The sequence below is a fragment of the Pongo abelii genome, chromosome 5 (genome assembly GCF_028885655.2).
Source record: "Pongo abelii isolate AG06213 chromosome 5, NHGRI_mPonAbe1-v2.0_pri, whole genome shotgun sequence".
Lineage (NCBI taxonomy): Eukaryota > Metazoa > Chordata > Mammalia > Primates > Hominidae > Pongo > Pongo abelii.
In genome coordinates this window covers 172139591-172150556 of record NC_071990.2, presented here as the reverse complement: position 1 = coordinate 172150556, position 10966 = coordinate 172139591, and positions in this window count along the sequence as shown.

Below are 10966 nucleotides of genomic sequence, written 5' to 3'. Positions count from 1 at the left end.
AAGGCAAGTTGTCAAATTGCAAATATGAAGTCTGTGTTGTTGAATCGTGAGCGCCAGGGAGAATAGAGGGGGACCGTGGAGCTGGCTCGGGGTCAGAGCCCTGCGGAGACGCCAGGGCTGGGCGGGCCTGAGACCTCCGCCTGCAGTCAGCAAGGCCCCCTTGGCTGATGGACCTGAGAATTTCTGTGTTACCTCTTTCTATTTCTGCATGCTTCACATCACAGAATTTTCGAAAAGTGGCAATGGAACCGAATGATAAAAGCAATTCTAGGATAGAGCATCTTGCTTTCACATGAACGGCATTCCATCTAAGACGGTTCAGCACTTCCTAATTCCTGTCCACCATCTTCAGGGTTCCTTGGAGTGGTGGCCCCCTGGTGACATCAGCTGGCACAGTGATTTGACCGAGTCCTCAAAGCTCCTGTGTTGGAAATTTAATCCCCAATGCAACGGTGTTGGGAGGTGAACACCTTGAGTAGGTTCTGAGGCAGCAGTGCCCAGCAGTGCCCGCCCCAGGTGCCCCGTCGTGGTCCCTGGGTCCCCAGCCCCACCTGCCCATCTCTCTCCAGCTCCGGCTTCACTGTGTACTGGGGATTATGGAAATGATGTCACGGAACTTTCTGGAATTCTCCCGTGAGTTGCCAGAGGCAGCACCTGGATCACTGTGTACACTGATTGCAGAGTTTGCGGCTTCTCCAGCAGCTGCTGCCCAGGCCGCCCTCCACCCACACTCACCCACAGGAGGAGCCTGAGGACTCAGGGAGGGATTCCTCCTCCCCAGAAGCCACTGGGAAGTGAGTGAGGCTCTGTCTACACTGCAGGCAGTGGAGGGGAGGCAGGCAGCAGGCTGGTGGGGTAGGTAAGTCTCTGTCTACACTGCAGGTAGTGGAGGGGCAGCTGGTAGCAGGCTTGTTGGCAGGAGGTGAGCCTCTGTCTACACTGTAGGCAGTGGAGGGGTGGCTGGCAGCAGGCTTGTTGGGGAGGGTGAAGCTCTGTCTACACTGTAGGCAGTGGAGGGGCGGCAAGCAGCAGGCTTGTTGGTGGGGGGTGAGCCTCTGTCTACACTGTAGGCAGTGGAGGGGTGGCTGGCAGCAGGCTTGTTGGGGAGGGTGAAGCTCTGTCTGCACTGCAGGCAGTGGAGGGGTGGTGGACAGCAGGCTGGTGGGGTAGGTGAGGCTCTGTCTACACTGCAGGCAGTGGAGGGGCAGCACGTAGCAGACTTGTGGGGGGGTGAGCCTCTGTCTACATTGCAGGCAGTGGAGGGGCAGCAGGCAGCAGGCTTACTGGGGGGTGAGGCTCTGTCTACACTGCAGGCAGTGGAGGGGCAGCAGGTAGCAGGCTTGGCAGTGAATGAGCCTCTGTCTACACTGCAGGCAGTGGAGGGACAGCAGGCAGCACACTTTTTGGGAGGGATGAAGCTCTGTCTACACAGCAGTCACTGGAGGAGTGGTGGGCAGCTGGCTTGTCAGGTAGGTGAGGCTCTGTCTACACAGCAGGCTTGTGGTGTGGGGTGAGGCTCTGTCTACACTGCAGGCAGTGGAGGAGCAGCAGGCAGCAGGCTTGTTGGGGGGTGAGGCTCTGTGTACACTGCCGGCAGTGAAGGGGCAGCAGGCTTGTGGGGCAGGTGTTGTTCCACGCCCTGCCCTCACCCTCTGAGGCCTTTTTCTTGCATGAAGCACGAAGGGCGACTTTGCGGCTGGAGCCTGGTCCCGCTTCTTCCCGTGAGTGTTTTGTTTTCCCTCCTACTTGGTTTTTAAATGAAAGATGAGTAGACACATGCAGGCAGCAGCTTCCTGAGCTCAGTCTGCATTCCTGTTGGTCTTGGTGGGGACAGTGGCTCTTCACCCCTCCCCCACCTAATGCTCACCTGGTGCGTCCACTGCCTTGAGACCACGTGGGGGACTGCAGGTGACAGAACAGCCCCCTCGCTCTTTCTCGCAAATGCGTAGGGACTGTGCACAGGTGCTCTCTGCCTGGAAAGAAGTGGCCGTTGGGCAGCTCAGGAGAGACGCACACCACGGCGGGGCGGCCTCCTACCTCAACGCACCCGGGGAAGATGTGCCTCTGTTTGTGTAGACAAACACGCTCCTACTACATCTCAGCTGCTTAAAAAAATACTTAGGTAGTTTTACTTCTGACTTATTATATGTAGATACTTGGGAAATTAAAAAAAATGTGAGCCTCGAATTGGTTAGGAATTTACAGGAGAGAGTTCAGGCAGGTACGCTATGGTCGTCTGTGTGAAGTATAACCAAGCCTGGCATTGCCTGTGAGATCCATTGGTGGAGGCAGATGGGCACCGCTGCGTCCGTAAAGGGAATCCTGGCTGGGTTGCAGCACGGGCTCCAGCTGGCTGGGCCTGGGGTACGCGTTGGTAGAAGGCAGAAGGAGTTGGTGGGAGCTGCAAAATGGTAAAAAATAAACAGGAGACGCTGTCTCAGTGGGGAAGGAGGTCGAAGTGTGGGCCAGTGGGCTGGCACAGAAGAGAGTGTCACAGGGCGCCCACATCCTGTGCCGGCCCAGACAGGCAGCTAAAGAGGGGTCTGCGGAGGAGAGGAGAACCCACCCATACCTCAAAGCGGCCACCAGGGCTGAAGGCTCAGGGACAGGATGGGGAGGAGGAGGGATGGGACTTCTGGCAGAGCTGTCCTGCTGGCTGGAGAGACGATGGCAGAGCCAGCAAGCGCCAACCAAACACTGAAGGGTGGATTTAGAGCCCAACCAGCGGAGAGCAGCAGAGTCTCTGGGCACCATCAGGGTGAGACCTGGGACCTGGAGGGGTGTAAAAACCAGAGGCATGTCCAGGGCGGAGCTCGAGGTTCTCTGAATGAGAACTTCGGAAATTTCACACCTGGTCACAACCGGGGCTTGAATCTGCTCAGGAGGAAGCGTCTGCTCCCCACACACAGCAGCAGCCCCACACGAGCTGTGGGAGAAGCACGCAGAGACCTGTGCCCTGCCCTTCATTTTATACTTAAGTGGAAACACAATACTGACTGGATCCTTCAGTTTTAGTCAAAGCTGGAGCGATGATACGTTGCTGCCAACACTAGAAACGTAGCTCATGTCGGCTGTCAGCTGAATCAGAGTCCAGCCTTGGCTTAGCCCAGCACAGGAATGGCCTTGCCAGAGGCTCCCTGTGCTGGGATCGGCAGTGACCTTGGGTGTGACCTCCGGGTGTGTTTTTCTCTATTTGCAGCCATGCGCACACTGGCTGGGAGACCACGGCGCTGTCCTGATGCCTGGGTCTTTCCTGGTGCCTGAGCTGCTGTGGAGAACACTTCTCAACAGTGTCCCCGCTCCTGCCTGGCCATCGAGACACTGCCCTTGTTGGGACCAAGGTCTCCCTATTTGCGTCCTGGCTGCACCTGCAGGGCCTCTGGCTCCACCTGGTCTTGGCTGTTGCCTTGCTCACCCTCTGACGCCCACATGTCCATGTTGGCTGGTGGCTTCTGGATGCTGCAAGCTTAGTGAACACACAGGAATCCTGCTCCTAGGGCCAGCACCCCCTCCGTGGCTCCTTCCTTGGCCTCACTGTAAAGCAAGCCGGCAGCAGAGCCAGGGCTCTGGGATGTCTGAGAAATCTTGGGCACCAAGCGGCCCCCCGGCCTCCCCTTCTCTCCTGTTTCCTCCTCTCTCAGGCTGTGCTTGGCATTTGGGAACCACGTGGCACCGTTGGCTCCTCCCTCCTGCTGTGGTCATGCCAGGATGCTGCTGCCTGGCCCTCATCCGTCTGGATCGGCGCCGCCTCCTTTTCTTCCCGGGGAGAGAAACTGGAGCCCCAGTTCTGAGGCCTTGCTGCCTGTCATTCGCCTCCTGTGCCGACACCTGCCCCTGTCGTCCTGTTGGGACCTTAACATCCTGCAGCTAACCTTTGGACTAAGTGTGTGCAGATTCTCCATGCCGCGTCTTGCCCCTGATGACCGGCCCTGCCCCGCGGGCCTGGCTGCCCTCTGGGTTGGTGTCCAGGGAGGGGGTGTTGCGCTCTCTCCCAGCTGCCACAGCCCAGACCTTCCTGACATTGCTGCTTGGAGCAGAGGCCTGGGCGCGACCCCTCAGTCTTAGCAGAGGGGGTGACTCTCACTTCGTGTTTGTCAGGGAAGAGGTAAAGTGTTGAGAATCTGGTCCTTGGAGTGGGCACGTCTTTGGGGAGCAGCAGGGCCTGCTTCAGAGTTTGTTTCCTAAATAAAACAATGGGTCTCCGGTGACTTCTCCTGTGCCCCCGATTGTTTTTGCAGCTGTTGCACTTTTAAAGAGCAGTGCGTCCACCCCACCGTTCCTGTAGGCCCACTGTGGGGACAGCTGCTGAACCTTCCAGGACGTACCTACACACCTCACCCACCTACACCCCTCACCCTCCTAAACACCTCACCCTCCTACACACCTCACCCTCCTACACACCAAACCCATCTACACACCTCACCCTCCTACACACCTTACCCTCCTAAACACCTCACCCTCCTACACACCTTACCCTCCTAAACACCTCACCCTCCTACACACCTCACCCTCCTACACACCAAACCCATCTACACACCTCACCCTCCTACACACCTTACCCTCCTAAACACCTCACCCTCCTACACACCTTACCCTCCTAAACACCTCACCCTCCTACACACCTCACCCTCCTACACACCAAACCCATCTACACACCTCACCCACCTACACACCTCACCCTCCTACACACCTCACCGTCCTACACACCTCACCTACCTACACACCTCACCCTCCTACACACCTCACCCTCCTAAACACCAAGCCCACCTACACACCTCACCCACCTACACACCTCACCCTCCTACACACCTCACTCACCTACACACCTCACCCTCCTACACACCTCACCCTCCTACACACCTCACCCTCCTACACACCTCACCCACCTACACACCTCACCCTCTGCGGTGTGCTTATTGCCACTGCACCCACGCTTGTGGCTGCAAGGAAGTCCCCCGCCGACGTGAGTCCTCCTCCCACACACTGCGGCCCATGGCTTTGGTGTCTAGAAAAGAACGACAATGAGGTCAGTACAGGGCAGGCTGATCAGACCACCTTGATGAAAAAAAAGGCAAGATGGGGCTTTCATCACAAAATGAGCACTACCTACTTAGACTGTGCCCTTTTTCTTTCCTGAGAGAGCTCACGCACTTTTGTGTTATCAGACCCAATGTAGTAGTGGCAAAAATGTGGATCAAAAATGTTACTGACAGAGTGTATGGCACAGGCAGGGAGGGTGGGGTGCAAAAAACAAGACAAAAACAAATGAACAAAAAAGAACCTGCAGTGAAAATGGGGAGAGTCCCAGTGAGCTCCAAATGCTTCCAGAGGGACCAGGAGTTCAAAAGGAGAGTTCTGGTCTCCCCTCCTTTCCCTGCTCTCTCCTTCCTCCCTAGCTCCACTTGGTGACCTGGGCAGGCAGAGGGAAGGGCTGCAGAGTGCCCGCTGGGGCAGCTACAGCCCTCAGGACACAGCAAAAGGTTTACCCGGAAAAGGCCCAGGGGGGACAATGTTACAATTCCTGATAAATGTGCTGCACTTTGCTCGCAAACCCAAAGTCACCAGGGTGCATGCTTTAGCTTCATAAATTGAATAAACTGTACAGAAATTACTGGCATAAACATTTAAAAGCACCCCAGAAACCACTGTTCAAGAAGTTTACCTAGACAAATTAAGTCCTTGAGCATGAGATGCAAAATATTTACCTAACTACAAGGGCGAGAGTCAAAATGTTTAGTCACTAGTAAGTCTTGGCTACAGTTAATCATAATGAGTCATGAGTTCAGTAGAACGGGCACGAACCATCAGAACAGGAACCAAACATAAGAACGGGAACCAAACATCAGAACGGGCACCAACCATCAGAACAGGACACCAACCATCAGAACAGGAACCAACCATCAGTACAGGAGGCACCAACCATCAGAACAGGACACCAGTCCCCATCAGAACAGGAATCAACCATCAGAACAGGACACCAATAATCAGAACAGGAACCAACCATCAGAACAGGAACCAACCATCAGAACAGGAATCAACCATCAGAACGGGAATCAACCATCAGAACAGGAAACAAACATGAGAACAGGAACCAAACATGAGAACAAGAACCAAACATCAGAACAGAAACCAACTATCAGAATAGAAATCAACCATCAGGACAGGGCACCAACCATCAGAACAGGCACCAACCATCAGAACAGAAACCAACCATCAGAACAGAAATCAGCTATCAGGTAGGCACCAACCATCAGAACAGGCATCAATCATCAGAACAGAAACCAACCATCAGAACAAAAAACAACCATCAGAAGAGGCACCAACCATCAGAACATAAACCAACCATCAGAACAGGAACCAACCATCAGAACAGGCATCAATCATCAGAACAGAAAACAACCATCAGAACAAAAAACAACCATCAGAATAGGCACCAACCATCAGAACAGGCACCAACCATCAGAACAGGGTACCAACTATCAGAACAGGAACCAACCATCAGAACAGGCATCAATCATCAGAACAAAAAACAACCATCAGAATAGGCACCAACCATCAGAACAGGCACCAACCATCAGAACATAAACCAACCATCAGAACAGGAACCAACCATCAGAACAGGCATCAATCATCAGAACAGAAAACAACCATCAGAACAAAAAACAACCATCAGAATAGGCACCAACCATCAGAACAGGCACCAACCATCAGAACAGGGTACCAACCATCAGAACATAAACCAACCATCAGAACAGGACACCAACCATCAGAACAGGGTACCAACCATCAGAACAGGAACCAACCATCAGAACAGGCACCAACCATCAGAACAGGCACCAACCATCAGAACAGGGTACCAACCATCAGAACATAAACCAACCATCAGAACAGGGTACCAACCATCAGAACAGGGTACCAACCATCAGAACAGGAACCAACCATCAGAACAGGCATCAATCATCAGAACAGAAACCAACCATCAGAACAAAAAACAACCATCAGAATAGGCACCAACCATCAGAACAGGGCACCAACCATAAGAACAGGAACCAACCATCAGAACAGGTCACCAACTATCAGAACAGGCACCAACCATCAGAACAGGGCACCAACCATAAGAACAGGAACCAACCATCAGAACAGGTCACCAACTATCAGAACAGGCACCAACCATCAGAACAGGAACCAACTATCAGAACAGGAAACAGACATCAGAACAGGAACCAACTATCAGAACAGGGTACCAACCATCAGAATGGAACCAACCATCAGAACAGAAACCAAACATCAGAACAGGCACCAATCATCAGAATGGGAACCAACCATTGTAATGAGCATCAAGCATCAGAATAGGAACCAAACATCAGAACAGGGCACCAAGCATTAGAATGGGCACCAATCATCAGAACAGGAATGAACCATAAGAACCAGCACCAACCAACAGAACAGGCACCAAGCGTCAGAATGGACACTAACCTACCTGAAGAGGGTGCCAGCAAAAGAAATGGATTGGCCATCAACAACTTGTATAGCTGAACATCAACCCTGACTTATTTTCGAAGTTTGTAAGCAGAGTTTTGCTTTTGCTTTCCTTTTTAACATTATATTTTGTACATTTTTCTTTATAAAAATATTAAGGGTTTTTGAAGTATATTTGCATTTGCCTCCCATATGAGGCCGTCCTAGCACTGCTATAAAGAAATACCTGAGACTGGGTGATTTAAAAATAAAATGATTTAATTGGCTCACAAGTCTTCACATTTTACAGGAGGCATGATGCTAGCATCTGCTTGGCTTCTGGGGAGCCCTCAGGAAGCTTCCAATCATGACAGAAGGTGAAGGGGCAGGTCATATGGCCAGAGCAGAAGCAAGAGAGAGTGGAGTGGGGGGCACACACTTTTAAATGACCAGATCTCATGAGAACTCCTATCAGGAAGACAACACCCAGTGTGAGGGATCTGCCCCCATGACCTGAACACCTCCGGCCAGGCCCCACCTCCAGCATCGGGGATTACAATTCAGCATGAGATTTGGGTGGGGACAAATACCAAAACTACATCATCTTCTTAAAAAATTTTGAAACTAGCAGCCCTCTGTCCCTTCCCCTCGCAGCCCCAGTTCTGCACCCCAGAGGTAACCTTTAAGAATATTGTGCTGTTTATACATTTTCCACAGTAAATGCCTATTTGCACGTTCAAATGTTGGCGACTTAACTCTTGCAGGAGCAGGAGCCTTCCCCGTCCTCACTGAAGGCGCACCATGGCTCTGGGTGCACCAGGCTCATGGGGCTCTCACAGCCGAGCCACGGAGGGAACTGTCATCACAGTCTTTGCACAACCTTTAGCTTGTTCCTGGACTACTAATCGAGTCAGTTTCATTTCCTAGATCTCTCTGCACTGACCAGTGCGTTTTTGCAAACACTTCCGCAGGTCTGTGGAAGGCCTGGCAGGGATTCCGTGGCTCGGCGAGCTCCCGTCTGCATTCCCCCTCGCTGCCCCTGAGGTCCCCCTGAGCCCCCGACCACCCCGGGCAAGGCTGTTTACCGAATTCCACAGCTGCTCTTTCTCAAGTTGTCCGTTTTTTCTGCCGGAGTACATCCTCCAGTATTTTCCTAAGGAGAATTGTATGGGAGGAATATTTTTTGAGTCCTTGTGTGTTGAAAAGTATCTTTATTTTGGCCTCAGACTTCATTAGTAGTTTTCTTGGTATAAACCTCTTGATGGAAATAATTTTTTTCTCATAACTTTTAGGTAACCTTTTGTAGGCATTTACTATGCCTGTTTATAAGACCAATGCTATTTTTTTAAATAAACTTTTTATTTGGGAATAATTTTAGGTTTTTAGAAAAGTCACAAAGATAGTTTGGGGTTCCCTCACAGCCCCACTCAGAAGCCCTGTGTTCAGCAGTGAGCATAGCCAGGACGTCCTGTGACCTGCACCCCAGGACCCACCCAGGGGCCTCAGTGCCTCGTCCCTTCTCAGGCTCCCCTTGGCTGTGGCAATTTCTGTCTTTTGTTTTTGAGTTTGGTTTTTCATGAGTTTGACACTTTTGAGGGGTACTGGCCGAGTATTTTGTAGAATGTTTTGAATTTGCATTTGTCTGATGTTTTTTCAGGGTTACCCCGGGGTTATGAGTTTTAGGGAGACCCCGGGGACGAGGGGAGGTGGTACACTCTGGCATCACCCGTGGCACGTGCTGCCACAGGGGAGGCTGGCCCTGATTCCCGCCCTTCCTCACTCACGCATCACCCACAGCACGTGCTGCCACCGGGGAGGCTGACCCTGATTCCTGCCCTTCCTGGGTTTAGGGTCAGGGCTCTTTTAACTCCAGTTCTTTTAGATGTGATCTAGCCATTTTTCCTTCTCTGGAGAATATGATTTTGACTCCTGATATTCTGAATGTTCACAGTGATAAGGAAATTAAACTCCTAAGTAACATTCTGGTTTTATTTTAATCACTATCTATTGATACAACCTATGGAATGGGAGAAAGTATTTTTGAACCATTTATCTGATCAGGAGTTCATCTCTAAGATATATAAAGAATTCATACAGTTCAATAGCAAAAACAAAATAATTTGCCTGAAAAAAACGAGCAAAAAATCAGAATAGATGTTTCTCAAAAGTAGGCATATAAATGGCCAACAGATATATTTAAAAAGATTCACCATCAATAATTATCAGAGAAATGCAAGTCAAAACTGCAATGAGATATTGTGTCTCACCTGTTAGGCTGGCTGTCTTCAGAAAGACAAGAGTGAGTGCTGGTGAGGGTGTGGGGAGGGAACTCTGCACATGGCGGGGATGTCAATTGCTGCAGCCATTGTGGAAACAGTCTGGTGCTTCCTCAAAAACCTAAAAATACCCAGCCATGCGATGCAGCAATCCCACTTCTGGGTGAACATTCAAGGGAAATAAAATCAGTGTCTTGAAGAGACACCTGTCCCCTTGTTCTCCGCAGCCCTCTTCACAACAGCCAAGTACGGGACCAACCTAAATGTTCATCGGTGGGTGAACGGAGCAAATGCAGATCGTACACACCATGGAACACGATTCAGCTTCAAAAAGGAAAATCCTGCCATTTGTGACAACGTGGATGGATGTCCTGTTACGTGAAATGAGCCAGACACAAGGACAAACACCTTGTGATCTCACATGTGGAATCTAAGACAGTCGCCCTCGTAAAAACAGAGTGGAAAGGAAATTACCGGGGGGCCAGCGGGATGAGGAATTGGAAGATGCTGGTTAAAGGGCACAAAATTTCAGTCAGATACGGCGAATGGATTCTGGAGCTCTATTGGATGATGTGGGGACTCTAGCTAATAACAATGTATTGCGCACAGTCCTGTTGCTCAACGACAGGGATACTTTCCGAGAAATGCATCCCTAGGCCATTTCATCATTGTGCGAGCATCACGGAGAGACGTGCACATAGCCGGCGCAGCCCACCATACACCTAGGGTAGGGGTAGAATCTATTGCTCCTGTATAGCAGGTTACTGTGCTGAATAATGCAGGCAACTGTATCGCAATGGTATTTGGGTATCTAAACATAGAAAAAAGGTATAGTAGAAATAATGCAATTATAAAAGACAAAACAGCGGCCTCGTGCAGGGCATTTGCCATGCATGGAGCTTGCGGGACTAGAAGCTGCTCTAGTGAGTCCATGAGTGAGTGGAGAGTGAGTGGGAAGGCCAGGACACGACCGTACACTGCTGTGGGCTTTATACACACTGCACATGGAGGCTGCACCAAATTTATTTAAAAATTTCTTGCTTTAGTGACAGATTAACCTTAGTGTACTGTAACTTTTTTATTTTAGAGACTTTTATTTTTTGACTTTTAGATTACTTTGTAATAATACTTAGCTTAAAGCACACATTATACAGCTGTACAAAAATATTTTCTTTATATCCTTATTATTTATATTTTTAATTTAAACAAATGTTTAGCCTATTACACTTTTG